This window comes from Coenobita brevimanus, chromosome 108, assembly GCF_032717465.1.
Source record: "Coenobita brevimanus isolate Jiangsu-jjx chromosome 108, ASM3271746v2, whole genome shotgun sequence".
In the NCBI taxonomy this organism is placed as follows: domain Eukaryota; kingdom Metazoa; phylum Arthropoda; class Malacostraca; order Decapoda; family Coenobitidae; genus Coenobita; species Coenobita brevimanus.
This window is the reverse complement of record NC_137061.1, coordinates 13,362,425-13,384,961: the sequence shown is the minus strand read 5'-3', so window position 1 is coordinate 13,384,961 and position 22,537 is coordinate 13,362,425.

Sequence of the window (22,537 nt, the reverse complement as noted above, 5' to 3'; positions counted from 1 at the left end):
AAACTACACACCAATGCCAATGCCTTGTCCAGCCTGCCAATAAGCTCTATCAGCGCCACCTCGAGCCTCCTAAACCAGTGGCAGAACAGGGAACACCCCCACTGGATGCCATCACGAGTGTTCTCTAAGGTCCACAGGTATGGCGATCAACTGTTCACCCAGGTCGGACACATAGTCCTTGACCCAGACACCGCCCTCGACACAGTGACCCACCTACATTCAGACAACGGCATCCATCTCAGCGCCAAAAAACTTCTACAAGTCTATCTATATACCTAGGCTGCTTCCCCCAAGGAAAGGGAGGTAGCCGAGACAGGACAACACTCTCCCAATTTACTCATTCACTCAAACACATTCATTCGCATCTTAGCCCCAAAGGGGAGAAGCGACAGATCCTCACCGCACAACACAGCATGAGGGTCAACTGCTCAGTGCAATCAGTGACATCTGCAGCAGGGCCCGACAGCAGAGCTGGTTTACCCCTCCCACATCATAATAGATAAATCCCCGTACCTACACCTGACCTGATCAACCGATCAGACCAAATGCGGGAGAATATCCCCTCAGGGCTGCGTCATCACTTATTCATTCACAATTCCTCTCCATTTATTTCTGTCACACACAGCCACTCTTCCTTGCTCAACAGACATCCTTCTCTCATCCATTGCTCTCTTCCTGCTGTCCATCTCCTATTCGTGGTCTTCCTCTCAGCCTTACACCTCTCACATCAGAGCTAGTTATCTTTTTCACCAATCTCTCATTATTCATTCTCTCCATATGGCCAAACCATCGCAACACCCTCTGCTCAACTCGATCAGCCATCTCCCGAACAACTCCAGTTCTCCTTCGCACTTCATCATTTCGCACTCGATCCATACGCGTCACTCCACACATATTCCTCAGACACCTCATCTCCATTACATTCAAACTTTTCCTCTCTGCTACACCCATATTCCATGTTTCAGCCCCATATAATGCAGTCGGGACCACAACACCCTTGTACAGCCTCCTCTTTACATCCATTCTAAGCGAACGACATCTAAACACTTTTTTCATTCCTCCCAGCACCTTACCTACATCATTCATTCTAAACTTCACTTCTACATCTATTCTTCCATCCACAGCAACATGTGACCCTAAATATTTAAAACACTCCACCTCCTCAAGCAACTCACCATTCAAAACTATATTCATCCTCTACCATCTACCGACCTCGAACACTTCATCACTTTACTCTTATTCTCATTTACTTTCAATTTCCTCCTTTCACACACCCTTCCAAACTCCTCTACCAAATATCTCAATCTCTCCTCCGAATCAGCCACCAGTGCAGAATCATCTGCAAACAGCAGCTACTTCAGATTCCACTCTCTACAATCAACATTCACCAGACTCAGATTTCCACCTAAAACGTTTGCATTCACCTCCCTTACAACACCATCCATATAAATAATTAACAACCAAGGCGACATCACACATCCCTGCCACAACCCCACTCTCCCGGGAAACCAATCACTCACAGTATTTCCCACTTTTACATATGCTCTACTATTTACATTCGCTTTCTCTGAATCCATGGATGCCCAAAACACATCCTTGCCTTTCGCTAAATACTTTTCACACACTTGTCTCACAGCAAACACCTGATCCACGCATCCCATCCCTCTCCTAAAGCCACACTGCTCATCACCAATCACTCCCTCTGTACCCTCTCTAACTCTCTTAATTAACGCTCTACCATACACCTTACCCACAACACTCAACAGACTTATACCCCTAAAGCTAGTACATTCATACTTATCACCCTTGCCTTTATACAACGGGACCATACAAGCACTTGCCCAGTCAATTGGCACCATACCTTTCACAAAGCACACATTCAACAGTCTTATTAACTAGTCAACAATAGTTGCTCCACGACTCTTCAGGCATTCCACAGCACACCCATCCATACCTATAGCTTTCCCTGTTTTCATCTCCTTTACTGCCTTCTCCACTTCCTCCTTCGTGATCAAAGAATCATTCAACTCTCCCAACACATTTATTCCTTGCACCCTTCCATCCGCCACAATCTCAGCCTCCCTTTCCTTCTCTACATTTGACAATCTTTCAAAATACTCTGCCCATCTCTTCCTTACTGCATCCATCTCAATTAACATCCTTTCATCCTCTGCCTTTACTCGCTCTTCCTTCTCAGACTCTCCTTTTGCACCCTTTTCACCTCCTTCCAAAACATTTTCTTATTCTGTTGAAAATTCTCAATCAACCGCCTGCTCCACCTCTCATCTGCTGCCACTTTAGCATCATGCACAGCCCTTCTCGCCCTATTCCTCTTTTCCTTATCCCTTTCATATGACATCTCATCCTTCCTCTGCAGCCACACTTCATATGTACGTCTCTTCTCAGCCACAGCCATACTTACTTCCTCGCACCACCATTCACTTCCTTTTCTTACACCACCACCCACACGTCTCACACCACACACTTCTTCCACATGCCCCACCACAGCACTCTTAAACAACTGCCATTCCTCCTCCACACTGCCATTTTCCTGATCTTTCGCTGCGTTCCACTCATCTTTCAATTTCTCCTGATACTCTATCATTTTCTCCCTTTTATCCAACTCACTCACTTTCAAAACCTCCCTGTCACACCTAACACTCCTAGCTCTCACCCATCTCTTACCTACTCTTAACATCCCCTGCACCAGGTAGTGGTCAGACATACCTCCACCCTTCCCTCTCAGAACTCTCACGTCCAGCAATCTTCCTATTACATTCCTGGACACAACACATAGTCCATCAATGCTCTATCAACAACCCTTCCACCCTCCTGTCTCACCCATGTATACTTATAAATATCTTTCTTCTCAAACAGGGTATTTCCAATCACCATCTCTCGCTCAACGCACATTTCTATCATTCGTTCCCCATTTTCATTTCTTCCAGGCACCTCATGCATACCAACTACACCTTCAACTGCTACATTTCCCACTCTAGCATTCAGATCTCCCATCATTACCACATTCACATTCGCTCCAAAACTCTGCAGTCACTCATCAACATCATTCCAAAAAGACTCCCTTTCTTCTTCATCCCTTTCACTACCAGGCCCATATGCACTCACAAACACCCACAACTCACATTCAAATTTTGCTTTCACCCACGTCAGTCTTGATGACTTCTATAAGTATTTAACGATATTTATTGGACTCCAGGCCCCTCTAACCTGGCCAAACAAGTCATCCTGGCCTCCCGGGCCTGTGCACTAGGCAAGGACATCACCCGAACACCTGGCCTATTGGGAAACATCACCTTCCACAAACCACGGCAACTATTCTCCATGGCTGTAATCGTCCCCCTACCACCCAAAGCCAGTTACAAATACATCATTATCTTCGTAGACACTTACTTGAAATTCCTCATCTCCTGCCCAGCCAAGGAACACCACGCCATGGCTGTGACCAACGCACTCGTCCTCCCCTACCTTGGCATCCCCTAAGCCCTTCACTCAGACAACGCCCTGGAATTTACCAGCAAGATCTGGAAAGAACTCGCCACCATCTTTGGCTATCAAATCTCCCACTCCTCTCCCTACTGGCCCCAAGGGAACGGAGTATGTGAGAGGAGCCACCACACCCTTCTCAACCAAGTGTGGGTCCAAATGTAGGAAACAAAGAGTGAAGACTGGCAGGTGCATGTGAAAATTATCCAGTGGGGGATGAACACCTGTCCCCGAGAAGATGGGATCACCCCCTACAAACAGGTGTTTGGAGAAACCCCCCTCCTCCTACCCTTACGACACCACCTCCAACCCCCCTCCAAGTCTCCCACGTCCGACCCCCTTCACCACCTGAAGAGCCGACTGCACCACTTACAAAAACACCAGGACTTACAACCCGACATCACCCCATCCAACCCCTACAAGCCAGGAGACTCAGTAGTAGCAGTGCAACGACCGATCCCAAGCAAAATCTCACCAAGGTTCAAGGGACCTACACCGTCATCAACGTCCCCAACCCCTATCAAGTTACCATTCAGTATCACAACACCAAGTGCACATACTGAAACCGCCATATGCGACTATTTCGTCCCCCATCCGACACCACCCAACCATGCCACACCCACTCCACCCCCCATGACAGCACCCCACCACCATCCAACCATGCCACACCCACTCCATCCCCCACCACAGCACCCCACCACCACCCACCACCCCAGAGCATGCATCTGACTCATACATCTGCTATTTCACACCCTCCTCCTCCTCCTCCTCACCCTCACCTACCCCTCCTTCAACACCACCTGCCCCACCCCACCCTCCACCCGCTTCACATCACCTCCATGGGTCCCCAACGCATCACCAGCAGCCTCACCTGACACCTAGCCTGCCTCGCTGCCGTTACAAGACACAAAGGCCCACCCATCCAGCCAAGAGACCCCCCACCACGTCACCAACTCCACACACCACCTGCCACCACCCCTACACCCACACAGTTCTTCTCCCCACACACACCCTTCTCCATAACCACAACCTCTGCCAGACCACCCACCAGCCCCTCATCCACCGCCACCACCACCACTCCATGTACTCCACCACCAAGACAATCAACCATCTGCCCACGCCCAGCCACCACACCACGTGGCCCCACCACCTCACTGCCCACGCCTGTCCTTACCACCACCACAACGAGATCCGGCCGCCTCTCCCGCCCACCAACCAGGTATGCAGCCACACCATCACCCACACCCCCAACATCACCACAACTACCCTATCCCATCCCCGTGACACCCAACACAACCCCCATCACACTGAGAATACACCAGGCACAATGGAAACTTCCACCAGCCCAATCCTTCAGGGAGAGGATTTGCACATGCCCTCAGAACTCCTATAAAACCCAGGTTACCTCACCCGTTGCCAGCATTCAGCCAAGAGACATCGGCCACTCACCACCACTGGAGATGAAGATATGCCATGTGACCTGGATCCCTGCCCAGGGGAAACACCAGCATATCCTAGGGAAACCTCACCTCCTCTGCCTCCTCCTTGAGACACCGCAGACTTCCACCCTCCATGTCACATATGCCCCTCACCAGGAACCCAATCCACCCACCCACCACTGGACCACTCTCCTCTGCCACCTCACACCGACCCAACAGACCACCATCTCTGACACCTACCACCTCCAGCCACAGGGACGTGAGTTTTTCCCTACCAACCATGGTGAAATATCCACCCCAAGAGGAGACCACGGAAGGGGTGGCGCAATACCCACCCCATGGAGGAGCCACGGATCAGGTGTCAAAACACCCACCCCGGAGGGAGACGACAAGAAGTCGCATAGGGCATGTGTATGGCCCACTCAAGATGGGCCTATGTCCCCTACTACCTTGCGCCCCTCTTCCCCTTAATGGAGCCAGGAGCAAGATCGCCGCCCTGGCAGACTACTCTCCAGCCGGGCCAGCACTTGCCAGGATCAGGTTGGGACTTGTAGAGATACAGTCCCAGGCAGCACTTCGACGACAGCCACCGACTGCATCAGGGAAGAGTTGGCCACCATATGCTCTTCGCCTGCTACCCCCTGCAGGACTGCGGTGACAGCCACCGACCACAGTGGGGAAGGGACAGCCACCGTACACCCTTCACCTGCAGCCAGTCCTGGCAACAGCACTGTGGTGGCGGCCACCGTCCACACTGGGGGGAGATTGGCCACTGTGTCTCCCTGCTGTGACCCCAGAGAAGGGCAGAACCACGGTGATGGTCACCATCTGCACCAGGGAAGGATCGGCCACCATCCGTCCTTCATCTGCCACCTCCTGAGGGAGCAGGACCACAGTGACGGCCACCATCTGCACCGGGGAAGGGACGGCCACCGTACGCCCTTCACCTACTATCTCAGGGGCACGTGGAACCACGATGACAGGCACTGTCCTCTTCAGGGAGGGATCAGCCACCATACATTCCTCGTTCACCACCCTTGTGACTATCCTCATGGAGGACATCCCTTGCTTCCCTCACCACCCATCCAGAAGCCGAGCAGGACACCCTTCTCTCTCTCCCCACAGGAGCAGTTCCCAGGTGGAGTTGCAGCTGGAGGAGATCTGGAGAGGCCCTGTAGTGAGTCTGGGAGTCCGTGCCTTGCAGCCAGCGCCCCGGAGATGTCACTCACTGTCAGACTCCACAGGAGAGGGGACACTGCAAGCAGCTCCTGACGGCAACTCGACCCGAGTGAGACCGCAGCCCCCAGGCACCCAGGGACACCTCCAGGACTCCGAGGCGTGACATCCCCTGCCCCACTGGCAAGCGGTCCTCCTCCAGGTGCGGGCGTTGGCAAGCCCACCTGCTCACCCTGTTTGGCCCCAGTCCTGAGGGTCGCCTTCCCCACCGAGGCCCCACTAGGGAATGGCTTCCCTCCACACAGCCCAGCAGCCCACTTCGGATGCTCCAGCCCCTGGCAGTGGTCCCGTGCCTCCTGCGGGAGGGCATACCTGACGAGATTCCTCTCACACCCGGACAACACCTGTGAGCAGCCCAAGACCACAGCACCCCGGAGCAGAGTCCACTGGTCCTATTATGTCCCTTACCTTGTTCAGTGTGTTACATTAATATTGTATTCTGTTCTAAGTTGTAATTAAGGTAATATACATGTAAGGTTAGTTGATCCGAGTTTTTATGCCCTGTTCCTCTTGTTGTATACTCTAGACCCGGTCTTGAGAGGGGACCCCAACTCAGTAGCTTGTGTTTAGAGGACGAGAAGTCGACCCTTGAACACGTAGCATAACAGTATGAAACGAAAAGTTTATAAAGAATGTATAATTCCAGTTATGACGTATGATTGTGAGACGTGGAAATTGACAAAATCGATGGAAAATCAACTAATCTGTTCTCAGAGAGCAAAGGGAAGGGCAGTGTTGGGATTATCTTTAAGTGGCGGGAAAAGATAAACTTCGGTGATAGAGCAGACTAAAGTCAAAGAATTATAGAAGTTATAAAAGAACAGAAATGAAGGTGGGCAGGCCATATAGCAAGAATAAAGGATAGCCATTGGAACAAGGGGCTGACTGACTGGACTCCATGAGAATGTAAGCATAGCAGAAAAAGGCCAACAGGAGGTGGGGAGATGAGACTAAGAAGTTTGCAGGGGAATATATGGCAGATATGAAGGCATTACATAGGCACTAGTATATATCTCATATCACAATGGGCAGGATGTAGTGTCTGCTGGAGACATACACAGCTTCTCATTAAGATTGTCAATCTGCATAATGTATTTCCACAGTCATGTTGTCCCAAACCATCAAGAATGTCTTAACACATGATGTATCTCAAACAATCTCTTTGTAGTCCATGTGAATGGAAATCTACCAGACACTACATCACACACACACACACACACACACACACACACACACACACACACACACACACACAATCTCTCCGAGCCGCATATAATGGCGGAGAGATTCTCTTTAGGTCAGAAGGAGTTAGAGAAAGCCCGAGAATACGATCCGGGGAGGAAGGCAGGAGATAGGGTCAGCTAGGAGGTTTTGCCTTCACGCTACGTTACACTGTCAATCACACTTCGATATAACTGTGTACAATAAACTCCGTAACCCAAGCGTGCTCTGTAACTCACCTCGCTTATGATACACAAAGGGGGAAAGTACAAAAGAGACCTATGTATTCACTCTAGTCGACGACACACCATTTTGCTAAGTAGCGGCAAGTAAGAGCCATACGACGTCTCACGACTGCCAGTGCTTCGACGATCTACAACCAACCTCCCTATCTCTCTACGTCAATCTACGGCGACGCACATCGATATTGGCAGCAGCGGTGAACGACGGTAAACTAAGACAAACTACGTTCATCGATAGTGGTTGGTCCAGTCGAGAAATTCGTGGAGAAGGTTGGAGGAGGCCTTTGTTCAGCACTGGACTTGCAATGGCTGATAATTATATATATATATATATATATATATATATATATATATATATATATATATATATATATATATATATATATATATATATATATATATATATATGACTTACTTGAAACAATTAATAGTTAATATATTATTCTTCTAGAGGGCTATTGTAGTCGTATTACATGTCAAGGAACCCTTTGTTCAGTAGGCTACTTAGTTGTGGCAAAAAACAATCTGTTGTGGACAGGAAGAACATAAGATAGATATTTCGGATTTCCGAGAGAAGGGCACTTCAGAAGTGTGTGTGTGTGTGTGTGTGTGTGTGTGTGTGTGTTCTCACCTTTTTTTTTTTTTTTTTTTTTTTATGTGTCCGACTCTGGGCATAGGCTTCACAGCCTGCTATCAAGGCCCAGCAGTCCTCCTACATACCATACACCTCTACATGTCACCACTTCGGCGCTAACACCCACCGTCCACATTGAATACATGCTAGGGCTGTCTCATACATGACTGGTGTATTGGTATTAGCGGGGGTATTTTTACATGTCGGCGGGTCTTGTGGTAAATCAGTAAAGCCTGATTTAATGAAATTCATATCCTGAAACTGTTCCCTGCCCCAGCCGGGATTCGAACCTGGGTCCGTAAGGACTGCAGGCCACCTCTCTACCGATTGAGCCACCGCCTCCCCCAAATTGTTCTTACCTGATTGTATCTTTACAGGAATGGGTCAGACCCGTGCTGTCCCGTGTAGTAAACCATTTTTATCATACATATCCTTAAAGTTATGAATAGTTTTGGCACACACTATTTCATTCGGTAGTGCATTCCACTGATCAATTGCCCTATTTGGGAAACTAAATTTCCTTACGTCTTTATCGCCTCTTTTTATGCAGTTTTTGCAGTGTCCTCTTCCTGATGTTTCCCAATAGGTTATTTAATCATTTATGTCTATTTTCTCCTTCCCTGAGATGCATTTATATAGCATAATCATGTCTCCTCTTTTCCTTCTCTCCTGTAGTGTAGGCAGATTCAGTTGTTCTAGTCTTTCTTCGTAGCTTAGATCCCTTAAGCTTGGTACCCATCTTGTAGCGGCCCTTTGAGCTTTTTCAATCATATCTATGTGTTTTTTGAGATAAGGACTCCAGACTACTGACGCATACTCCAGGGTTGGTCTGACGATTGATGTGTGTGTTCTTACCCAATTGTTCTTACCCAATTGTATCTTTACAGGAATGAGTCAAGCTCGTACTGTCCCGTGTCTTAAACCATATTTATCGTACATATCCTTAAATTTGTGAATTGTTTTGGCACACACTATTTCATTCGGTAGTGCATTCCATTGATCAATTGCTCTGTTTGGGAAACTGAATTTCCTTACGTCTTTATCACCTCTCTTCTTATGCAGTTTTTTGCAGTGTCCTCTTGCTGATGCTTCTCCATATGTTAAGTAATCATTTATGTCTGTTTTCTCCTTCCCTGATATGCACGTATATAGCATTATTATGTCACCTCTTTTCCTTCTCTCCTGTAGTGTTGGTAGATTCAGTTTATTTAGTCTTTCTTCGTAGCTTAGGTCCCTTAAGCTTGGTATCCATCTTGTAGCGGCCCTTTGAACTTTTTCAATCTTGTCAATGTGTTTTTTGAGATGAGGACTCCAGACTACTGATGCATATTCCAGGGTTGGTCTAATGAATGATGTTATTATCCTTCTTAGCATGTCTTCATTTATGTATGTGAATGCTATTCTCATATTTGCAAGCAGTGTATACATGTTCCGTACCTGCTCGCTGATGTGGTCAGCCGGAGATAGTCTGTTATTGATAATCACACCTAGGTCCTTCTCTCTTTCTGATGTGTATAGGGTTTTAATTCCTAACTTATAATCCCAATCAGGTCTTTTTCCACTTTTACCAAACTTGAGTACATGACACTTGTCCACATTGAATTCCATTTGCCATGTATTACTCCATTCATGAAGTTTATTTAATTCTTCTTGTAGCTCTTTACAAGAGTCTGTGCTAGTAATTCTCCTTTGTATTTTTGCATCATCTGCAAACATATTCAGATAGCTCTCATTTCCAGTGTTACTGTTTATATCATTTATATACACTAAAAATATGATTGGTGCCAGCACCGAACCCTGTGGTACTCCACTAGTCACTTCTTTCCACGATGAGTAGTTTCCTCTTAGTACTGTTCTCATTTCTCTTTTTATGAGAAAATCTTGCATCCAACAAAACAGTTTGCCTCGAATTTCTCCTTGATGGTAGAGTTTCCATAAAAGTCTTTGGTGTGGTACTGTGTCAAAAGCTTTCTTGAAATCTAAATAGATACTGTCCACCCATCCTTCTCTTTCCTGTATTGTGTTTGTTACTCTGTCATAGTAGCTCAACAGATTAGTTACACATGACTTTCCTTTTCTGAAACCAAACTGTCTTTCTGTTATCATACTGTGTTCTTCTAGATGATTTACCCAACCTTTTCTTATAAGCTTTTCTAATACCTTGCTTACAACACTGGTCAGTGATACTGGTCGGTAGTTGAGTGGATTTTGTCTATTTCCTTTCTTGAATAAGGGGACAATATTTGCTTTTTTCCTAATATCAGGTAGTTTACCTTGCTCAAGGATTTCTTGAAAATTAAAAATAATGGTTTACTTAACTCCTTTGCACATTCTCGTAGTACCCAACATGAAATTTCATCAGGACCACTTGCTTTTCCTCTGTCTAATTTACTTAACTCCTCCTGTATTACTTTTTCTGCTATTTGTATATCTGGTAGTATGTGTGGACATGCATGTTCCACACAGTCCCTCTCAAAAAATTTTTCTTCTGTAAAAACTAATTGGAAATTTTTATTTAGTGCTTCACAAATATCTTTCTCTTGTGTATAAGTGATTCCCTCGTCCGTAGTGGATTGTATTATATCTTTTACTTTGGTTTTCCTTCTGATATAGCTGTAAAACAGCTTTGGTTGATCACTACTTTTATTTATTATATCCTCCTCAAACTGTTTTTGAGCTTCCCTCCTTACTCTTGTATAGTCGTTTCTTGCCTGTTTGTAATTATTATACGCCCTTTCACTATTGTGTCTTCTGTATCTATTCCACAACAAATCTCTTCGTTCTTTTGATTTTTTACATTCTGTATTGAACCAATTCTGTATTTTCTTATCTGCTTCTTTGTGCTGTGGGATGTACTTCTGAACTCCTATTTCATAAAATTCACAGAATTTTTTATGTACAGCATTTAAATCTTGTCCTCTAAGCTCATTTTCCCAATCAACTTCTAAGAAATACTTCTTTAGGTCTTGATAATTTCCCGTTTTATAGTTTAGGCTCTTTTTGTAACTTTCATTGCTGTTAACTGTGTTATATGCTATCCTGAAGTTGCAATGTAGTACTGCATGGTCGCTTTTGCCGAGTGGAGGGTGGTATATTTAATTGTCAATATCATTTTCTTGCCTAGTAAATATTAGATCTAGCACGGAAGGTACATCGAGTCTTCTTTTTCTGGTGGTTTCCCTCACATGTTGCGTTAGGAAAAACTCTTGCACGAGATCCAAGAACTTTTGGTCCCAACAGCTTTCTTGGCTAATTATATCTAGAGTATTCCAATTTATATTTGTATTAAAATCTCCAGTTAGTATAATTCTTTCCGATTTATCTTCTATTTTATGTAGTAATGATCTTAAACTCTGAATTGTACTCTCTGCCAGGTCCTCATATGCGTCTCTTTCCCATGTGTTTGATCTGGGTGGCAGGTACAAATTGGCTACAATTACTTTACCTTCAGATGTGTTGATCTCTGCTGCAATCAGTTCTACTTGTGATGGTATATCTAGTTTTATTTCATTGACTTTTAGATTTTTCTTAGTTAATATTATAATTCCTCCTCCTTTTTTTAAATTTCTGTCTCTTCTCCATATATTGTATTCCTCTAAGTTTATTATGTCATTGGACATCCTTGGTGTTAATTTTGTTTCAGTTAGGCATATTATTTGTGGTTCATTTTCTCTAACATAATCATTCATCTCTAGTAATTTAGATACCACTCCATCCACATTTGAGTACATCAACTTTATCATCTTGTTTATATACTTGTCATGACATGGTTTTCCTACCTTCCTCCTTTTTATTCCATCCTGTTTGTGTACCACTTTCGTACCTGCAATCCTATTTGTAAAAAAATTTCTTCTTCTCTTCTGATCTTCCCTCATTTTTTGTTTTTGCTTCCTCCCTTTTCTCTTTCAGTAATTCCAGTTCCTCTTGTGTTAGGCATCTTTTTATCCACACATTTTTGAACTCCTCTTTTTCCATAAGATTCTTTGCATTTTTTAGTATCTCCTCCACGGTGTTTACACTCTGGAAAGTCACCTTTAGAGGTCTTGTCCTGCTTTTCTCGTATTTCCCTAACCTTTTGTGTTCCTCTATGTCTTTACTACAGATTTCCTCTGATACTTCTTTCAGTAAGCTCATTACATTTGCCATCTCCTTTTTGTCTCTTGTGATCTTGTTTTTAACTTCTTCCTCTTCTATACCAGTGATTATTATAGATTTGTTTATATCTACTGAATCTCTGACTAACTTTGGATTGTTTTGGATTATTCTTTTCACTTCCTGTTTAATGCTTTTCTCCTCCACCCTTGTTTCTAAGTCTTTCCTTACTTTCACCATTTCAGCATATGTGGTTTCCACATCATTTTTGTAGCTTTGCACAGCTTCATTCACCTGTGCTATCTTCTCCTCAATATCACTGCTTTGGTCTATCAGACTGCTTACTTGCCTAATTGTCTCTGTGTCATTTTTGAACTCTTCCATAACACTCTCGTGATTGACTACTGTACTTGCCACTTCACTCATTTTCTTCCTAAGTGTACTCAATTCCACTGTTAGTTCACTGATGGTTGTGTCTTTCTTGTTGGCCTCCCTTCCTAGTTTTTCTATTTCTTCCTTTTGCAAGTGCATCTGCTTCTTTATTTCATGAATTTCATTTTTGAAAGCCATTTCTAATTTGTGTACACGTTCAACCAGTCTGTTGTGAGTCTCCACTTCAATCAGTTCTTGGTAGAAATCATCATTTTGCTTTCTACCGTTATCCCTTTTCTTTTCCAAATTTGCTTTACTAAAGTATGTATCCATTTTGCAATACTAAAAGTACAGAGTATGTACTTACATTCCCCATGCTGCTGTAAACAAACCTCAGCTGACTGAGCGCATTTTTTCGTCTTGGTTCTCTTTTCTGTTTGAACAAGTCTTGTTTAACCTACTTATTATTTTTTTTTCTTTTAATAATGAAAAATCATTTAATCTAACCTGGTACAGAGCTTGACTCATACAAAGATACTAATTTAGGTAATGCCACTGGCCGTGTTGGTTCGGTACGGAGCGCCAATGTCGCACATCTGCCTCCTTTGACTGCCTCTGTGTGTGTGTGGGTGGGTGTGTGTGTGTGTGGGTGTGTGTGTGTGTGTGTGTGTGTGAGAGAGAGAGAGAGAGAGAGAGAGAGAAAGACAGAGAGAATCTTGTGCTATTATTATTTTACTAGCATATCACGTTCTTATAGCAGCTGCCATGCATAGGTCATTCGACCTACTGCAGTAATTCCCTTCTGTTGTAGAGAGAGAGAGAGAGAGAGACAGACAGAGACAGAGACAGAGAAAGAAAGAAAGAGAGAGAGAGAGAGAGAGAGAGAGAGAGAGAGAGAGAAAGAGAAAGAAAGAAAGAGAGAGGTCAAAGATCAGCTAGTGATGAATTTGGGAGAGTTTGTGCTCATATAATTATAATCATTAATCATGATGACAGTTGACACAGAAATGTCAGTATACTGTAGTTATGTGGAGGCTCATGTTCATTAATCGTCGAGACATTTCGAACAGAATGAAGTACGTCAGTGTATTATAATACATTCGACCCTACATTTCCTGGACTAGAAATGGGGGGGTGAGACCAGTCTGGGAACCCCAAAAGTCCAAGAATCGCAAAAGTCCGGCCCCACATACCGTTCCCCCTACTTGTACCATTCTTTGTCTTAATTCTCCGATATTGTCCAGCAATTATTCCTATATTCCAGAGCATTCTGGAACGTAGGCTACCTATACCAGCATAACTAACGCACTCTCTGTCTAACTATCTATAGCCTGACGCCCTAATCCTGCAAAGGGTGGCTGCAGACAAAACACCTCCAAGTCGCTCTGTCACTCACCATTTGACTACCCTCCCCCAGACTCACTCCCCCAGACTCACTCCCCCTTCCCTCATATACCTCTCACCTCCATCCCTCCACCTCATCCTCGGTCTACCCTTCCCTCTCCCTCCCTCCACCTCACCTACGTACACCCTCTTAGTCAGTCTTTCATTCTCCATTCTCTCCACATGTCCAAACCACCTCAGTGTATTTCTCCTAATCTTCTCAACCACATCCACATCCACCCCACAACGTTCCTTCACTTCTTCATTCGTCAACCTGTCCCTCCGTGTCACTCCACAAGCTCCTCTCAAGTAACTCATTTCCACTGCTCTCACTCTCGACTTCTTCCCCTCTTGCAAGGTCCATGCCCCACTTCCATATGTCAGGGTAGGGATCACAATACTATCATGCAGTGACTTCTTTACTTCCATACTCACCTCCCTAATTCTCATCACTGCTTTCAGTGAACCAACAATCTTCCTTCCCTGCTGTACCCTTTCACGCACTTCATCCCCCAGCATTCCATCCTTACTCATCACACTACCCAAGTACTTGAATGCACTCACACTCTCCATATCCTCACCATCCAACACACACACAACATAAAATAATAACACTGACACAATAACGTAAATATAAATCCAATACATACTGAAATAACATGAATATAAATATAAATAATGCCACAAGTTGGAAGGAACCGGTGGGGTGAAACAGGAAGGAGGCCATGATGCTTTTCATGTATGAAAATATCCTTTTGTAAGTGTTACAAATGGCCTTTATTGAGTCTAAACCTTGCAAAATTATACTGTGTTCTGCAGCAGACTGCTTATAGTTTTATATAAGCGAATAATGGCCGGACTTTTCTGAGAATCCCAGACTTGTACGGGAATATGTCAGGCATATGATAATATTCCCCGGCCTCAGCCGATGTCCGTGAAATCCGAAATCCGGGAAACTGGGGTACGGGAAATGGAGGGTCAAGCGTACTGTAGAAACCATCCTGCAGTCCCTTTAGTGTGTTGGCAATCACTAATTAATTGCATGTATTCTTGTTTCTTTAAGTTATGTCTCTAGTATTCATTTTTATATACTATATTTTCATCACACTGATGTGATTTTGCTTTCAGATGTCCACAATATCAAGAGATAAACAAAATTATTTCGTTAATACACATTTCCTAGAGGTTTCCAAGTCACATATTGTACATAATCACCCCAAAGTCTCCTTGTACTGCAGCCTATATGATCATGAAGAAAATGGTTATGTACCAGAGAACACAGCCAAATATATCTGCTGGGTTGTTACGAATTTGAGATCAGTTCATTGTTTCGAATAATGTTTTTAATTTTCAATTCTTTCACCCGAAAATGTCTGAAATTTTACACTAACCACCACCAGATGAATTTAATAGACTAAGCAAGGATGTACAGCAATAAAGGGCATAATGAAGACTATACAGTATACAGCATAACCTTCACAGTTGAAAGGAAAGCTCTCTGATGTTGAATAAAACTTAAACAAGAAGCGGTGCCAAGGCACAGCAAACCCTTCCCTGGCAGTCATTTTAATGCTGACATATAAACACAACAGGATACTAAATCAAAGATGTCACATATCAAATTTTGGGTAAATCAGGTGAAAATTGACGATTTTATGCCCATTTGAAAATTCAGGCCTGACCCCTTACAGCTAACTGGGGGAGTTTACCTCCGTGATGTAATGAGGCATGTTATAGGATGCAGATTTGAAAGATTCACTTTTAGGTTTTGGTTTCAAGTCGATATAACGATTTTTTTTTTTTTTTTTTTGGGGGGGGGGCCTACAGCCTGGGCCTTGGACCAATTTGGCCCCAAATTTTATCAGGTGATCAGAAGGTTATAGGCCATCACCCTTGTAATTTTAGTCAAAATCGCACCAGTAGTTTTTGCGTAAAGTTGTTAACAGACAAACAGACAAACAAACAGACAGACAGACAAACCGAGTGAAAACAATACCTGTCCCCAAGCCCCTCCCGGGGGGTGGACGGGTAGTAAGAAGAGAATGCTTTATCGGATTGAATAGTTTACTCTAAAGTCAACAGTCACCACAGGTCAGTCTGTCCATCAACAGTCTAATCCTATTGCCCTCACAGGAGCCTATGGACCCGAGGCTAGGCCAGTCACTTCATACATTTTTGTCGTAAATGAATACAAAGTCGATTCTGTTTGCGCTGAAATACCGAATCGGTGGTCGTTTACCGGATCGGCACCAAATCAGCATTTTTAACTGGAAAATATTATATTTTTTATCCATATAGCTTCTTACACACATAACTATCTGAAATCCGGTAAAAATTTTTTGTTTAATTGTTAATTTTAAAAATCAGGATTTAGAGCAAAAACTTCCTAATCCTAGCTGGAGTGTTGTGCCTTTAGCTTGGCAACTCGCCTTGACAGTCGTTCACTTTGTAGATGCGCTGATTTAGTATGAAGATACATTTATTTGCACTGTAAATTATTATCTATGCAAAACAGAAGTCTGTGAAGGTGTGTTGGCGATCTAAACGAGAATCACCCGATAAGTTTAGCTTGTTTGCACTCTGAATCCTGATTTTTTATTAATAATTTTTAAATTAAGCACAGTTTTTTTTTTTTTTACTGAAATTCAGATAATTCGATGTGTAGGAACCTATGCGGTGAAAAAAAAAAAAAAAAAAAAGTTATATTGTTGAGAAGTGGGCTTTGCTAGTTAAGTAGTACTGAAGGTTCTCAGTAATTCTCGTAGTTCAGTTATGTTCAGAGTTGCCAGTTAGCCTGCTGTTTGTGAGGAGAGTTATCTTGTAAAGTTATACATTAATTATTGTGCTCTTTTTCTCTATAATGTTTTATTTATGTGACTGTTTGTTAAATTATGTAATTTTATCTCAGGTTGTATGCTAAATAATTTAGTGTTATGTAGTTTAAAAAAAAAAAAAGCTCCGGATATTTCGGATATCCCCGAGTTGGTAACAAATACTTTTCCGATAATGTAGATCATTCCAGTACGCAGGGAGCTTACATAAGGATGGGGAAGGGACTCGTGGAGTTTCAGTTCAGTTTGAGTTTAGTCCTGTGTCAGTTCAGTGTCCGTGCAGATTGTATAGCCCCGGTACTTGTGAAATCAGTGAAGTGTAATAATTGGAAAATAATGACAGCGAACTTAAGAAGCCAGTGATTATTTGCAATGCCTGAGCTGATCTCGTTGTTGCACACCACCAGGCTTACCACAAGAACAACAACTCACTTGCCAACGTCCTTCCTATACTGGCCTACTCCTGTTGGGGCCTGTGGCAGTGGGGGACGGGGATGTAAAGGTGGTGTCAGGAGTGTGCATCAATAGGAAAGTGCTCCAGTGAGTCAAATCTTCCACATGAATGCAGAGGTTGTACAGACAAGAGGCCAAGCTAGGCAAGAGGAGGCATCGCTTATTGCATTTATGAATTTATTACAAGCACAAAGTGTACAACTACAAGCACAGAATGAAGGACAGAAAGAACTCAAAGAACAGTTACTGTACAGGCACAAAATGAAGAACAGAAGAGTAATATGAACAACTTCCTGAGGTACTACTGGAACAACAGAGAGAATTACAACTGAGGATGCAAGGACAGCTTAAGAAGAAAGTAGATGCCAAGCTAGAGCAGCAGAAGTATGAGGTAAGCAATAATGTGATGGAGTGTAGACAGCATGTAGACGACCAGCTGAAGCATGTAGACGGCCATTTGAAGATAACTAACGAGAGAATTGAGGCTGTAAAGATATATTGCTCTGCTGAGCTTCAGGTTAGTGTACAGGGAGCATATGAAAAAAAAATAGACAGTGTGTGGTAGATCTTGACGAATCCCAAGCACAGAAGAGTAGAATTACAGGGTTGAATAATTAGAACGCAGAAGTTTTAAGTCCTGGACTTAATTATGATGCCCTCATTTTTACATTTCAAACCAGTGAAGTGCATCACTGTAATGGGGATCCAATTAAAAAGAAACCTCAGGGAGTTGATGGTAGAGTATCTTGAGAAGCCTACCATGTGCGGTTTGAGTTACTTGCTGATCAGAATGGTTGGGATGAGAGGCAGGGGGCAGTGCAGCTTGCTACCAGCCTCAAGGGTGACGCAATGGAGATTCTCAGGCAGATGTCAGTGAAGGTTAGGAACAGTTATCCGTCCCTAGTAGAAGTGCTAGAGCACAGATATGGGACCATGTACCAGCCTTAGGTTTACAGGGCAAGATTTCGGACCCGTGTACAGGCTCAAGGCGAATCCCTCCAGCAGCTTGCTCATGACCTGGAAAGTATGGCACACAAGGCGTACCCTGGAGCAGCACCTAACCTGTTGGCTATTCTTCTGAGGGACCAGTTCATCAATGCTCTTGATAGTGCAGAGTTGAAAGTGCAAGTGAAGCAGGAACAACCCAGAAGCATGCAAGAAGCACTGACTTGGGCTCTAGAATTTGAGTCCTATGTCAGGTCCAGTATGTCCATTTTCAGGCAGGTCATAGTGCAAGATTCGAGGCAAGAAAGGGGCAGGTACGTGAGGTGGAAAAATTTGAAGGAAGTTGTTGGTACCAAGAAAAGTCAGGACGTAGGAAAGTGGAAGAGGGAACAGGAGAAGACCGGTGGAGGTGGAAGTCGGGACACAAGAAGGAGGATTGTTACAAATGGAAGAAGGAGCAAGTGCAGAGCGGTGAAAGGAAACCTACAATTGTAACAAAAGCATGTTGGACATGCAGTGAGGTGGGGCACTTCAGTTCTGAGTGTCCAGGGAAGAAAAGGGAGGATAAGAAGAAGGCTGCAGAAGGCCAGAAAGAAGCGGAAAACTAGTGTTAAGGGGCAACCACCGGCCAGCTTTTCCCAAGTAGCCCAGCCACGAGAAAATGCAAGAGCACTGCGATAGACAGTGTGAGAGTAGACGGAAGAATAGAAGGAAAGAAGTGTTCCCTGGAGATTGATTCAGCCTCAGAGCAGACTTTTGTGAGGCCTGATATATCATCGGTATCTGCCTGTGTCATCAGCACAATTGTGTGGCATAACTGGGTACCGTGTAAAACTGAGAGGACATTTAGATGTCCAGATTGAAGTGGCAGTGCAAGAGGCTACACTTCCGAGATGGAGGATCCTTGCCTTCTTGATCTGGACTATCTGAGGTTCGATTGAAGTTGGTTCCTGTCACAGCAGTGAGATGTACCAGTTCAGGTGGCGAGGTGAGGGCACGCCACGCTACAGTGATACCCCCAAAATCAGAACTGTTGTTCCAGTGCAAGGTGAGTGGCTCTTTTGACAGCTGTCTAGGTGTAGTGGAGCCTGATTTTAGGCTGCAAGACGAAGGCAGGAGTGGTGGTGGGGAGAGCTTCGGTGGAAACAGGTGCAGGTGAAGTTCCGGTTGTGGTGGCCAATTTCTCCCGTGAGCCGCAGAAAATCAGCGAGAGAGAAATGTGGGACTGTGCCAGACAGAGGACCCTAAGTGGCACCACAGGAAGGCCTGTACAAGGAGTGTACCCAAAGAAGATGAAAATCTGCCAGACCACTTACAAGACCTATTTTCGAGGAGTTGCCAATGACTGGATAACTCAAAAGTGCTGAAGTTCAGGCAGCTACTAACGAAGTTTGCCGATGTTTTTTCCACTAGAGACCTAGAGCTGGGGTGCACTGATCTCGTGGAGCATTGTACAGACAAGAGGATCACTGCGCGATTGAACAGCCAGCTCGGAGGATGGTGCCAGCTTAAAAGCAAGAAATGGAGAAAATGATGGAGAATCTTCAAAGCCAAAGAGTGACAGAAAAGTCCAGCGGTCCTTGGGCATCATCAGTGTTTCTGGTAAGGAAAAAGGACGACTCAGTAAGGTGTTGTGTAGATTGTCGAGCCCTGAATGAAGTGGCAGTCAAGGATGCATATACCTTGCCAAGGACTGATGACATGATGGATGCTCTGTCAGGTGCCAAGTGGTTCTCCACTCTAGACATGAAATCAGGATACCAGCTGGTCAAGGTTGCAGAGAAGGACAAGGAGAAAGCAGTCTTTTCATATGGGCGGAGTTTATGGAAGTTTTAGGTGATGCCATCTGGTCTATGCAATGCCCCAGCTACTTTTGAGTCTCATGAATCGTGTACTGGAAGGCCCTCACTGGCAGACAGCTCTCATCTATCTTGATGATGTAATTGTTTTTTAGAAGTACTTTTGACCAGGAATTGGAGTGGATGTAGGAGGAGTTCAACAGGATCCGAGCGACGAGCCTCAAGAGGAACCCCAAGAAGTGCTATTTGTGTCAGAAGGAAGTGAAGTACCTGGGACACGTTGTAAGCAAGGGCGACGTCTGTACTGATCTGGAGAAGGTGGCATCTGTAACAAAACAGGCCGGTTCCAACTTGCGTGAAGGAGCTACTGAGTTTCCTGGGTTTTTGTACCTACTACCAGCGTTTTGTTGAGGACTTTGCAACGATAGCTGCACCTCTATACAAGTTGTTGGGGAAGAGGCAGAAGTTTACATGGACAGCAGCGACCCAGAAGGCCTTCGATGAACACAAGCATCCATTGGCAAGCTCTCTGGTATTGCCGCACCCAGATCAGAGTCATCCATTCATCTTGGTCTCTAGTGCTAGTGATCATGATATTGGTGAAGTCCTGTTGCAGAAGAAGGACGAAAAAGAGTATGTGGTGGTGTATTACAGCAAGAAGCTCATCCCACTTGAGTGGAACTACTGTGTGACACGCAAGGAGTTCTTGGCAGTGATTAAGAGCCTTGATTTCTTCCATCCCTACTTGTATGGGTCCTACTTCAACATCAGGATGGACCATGCGGCATTCAAGTGGCTGAAGACATTAAAGAACTCGAAAGGACCAATGGCACACTGGCTCAGGAAGCTGGGTCTACACAACTATGAGGTGCAGCACCGTCCTGGGCGGGTACATGGCATTGCTGATAGCCTAAGTCGTCGACCTTGTGACCCAGAGTGCCAGCAGTGTAGTAAAATGGAAGATCATAGCAAGAAATACAACCATACTGAGGTGACAGGACCATTGTCACCTGAAGAAGACCTGAAGAGGATACAGGTGGAGGATGCAGATTTACAAATGCAACAGTGGATGCAGCAAAGTACAGTGCGAACATTTTGGGAAGAGGTTTCCAGGTTAAACCCTGCGACCAAGAGCTACTGGAGTCAGTGGCACCTTCTTCATTTGAACAACAGACCACTGGAGCGTCAGTGGGAGACACCCGATGGCCTCAACAAGTATTAGCAACTGCTGGTTCCGAGGAAAATGACTTCTGGGATCTTGGATGAGTCTCACAACCAGATCGCTGGTAGGGTCCCTGGGAGTGAAGAAAACTCTAATCCGGCTGCGACAGAGGTTCTACTGGACTGGCTTGCATCAGGATGTTGAAGAGTGGTGTCGGGCCTGTGATGTATGTTATGCCAAGAAGGGACACAGGAAACGTGTTTGTGCCTCTCTCCAGCTATACCAAGTGGATACACTGATGGAAAGAGTCGCAATGGACATTGCTGGACGTCTGTCACTCACTGAAAGAGGAAACCGGTATATGTCGCCATGGACTACTTCACAAAGTGGCCAGAAGCCTATGCCATCCCCGATCAAGAGGCAGCGACTGTTGCTCAGGTGTTGGTTAACCAGTCCTTCTGTAGTTTGGGGATGTCACAAGAACTACATTCGCACCAAGGTAAAAACTTCAGGTTTGTTGCGTTCTGCGAGTGTTGCAAGTAACTGGGGATTAAAAAGACCAAGACGACACCACTAAGGCCACAGTCAGAAGGGATGGTGGAGAAATTCAACTGGACCCTGAGACAGGAACTAGCCAAGTACTGCATAGAGGGACAGAGGGAATGGGACCAGAATTTACCTGCATAGCTGATGGCACATCTATCTGCATTCCATAAGTCTACCGGCTACACCCCTGCAAAACTGATGTTGGACCACGAGTTATGCTCACCAGTTGGCTTGTTAATGGAAAGACCACCTGGTGAAGAGCTGCCTACAGACACCTCCAGCTATGCAAAGCATCTTCAGGAAAGGCTGGCTGAGGTACATCATCAAGTTCAAGGAGCCCTTAAGTTTTCAGGCAAAGTGATGAAGTGCAAGTATGATGTCAAGGCAAGTGAGGTGAGCTTCAAGGATGGTGACAAAGTTTGATTATACAATACTCAGTGGAAGAATGGACAGTCTCTGAAGCTGCAAAGCCCATGGGACGGGCCTTACACTGTGTTGGACTGCCTATCAGACGTAACGTACCGGATTCAGGGAGGCAGGAAATCTCTCCCAAAGGTGGTACACGTGAATCGTCTGTGGCAGTACCATGGGCAGGACAGTACAGTTGGAACGTCTCCTAGGAATCGTGCTCACCCCCAGCCAAGGATGTTGAAGAGAACCAAGGAGATGAAGTACAAT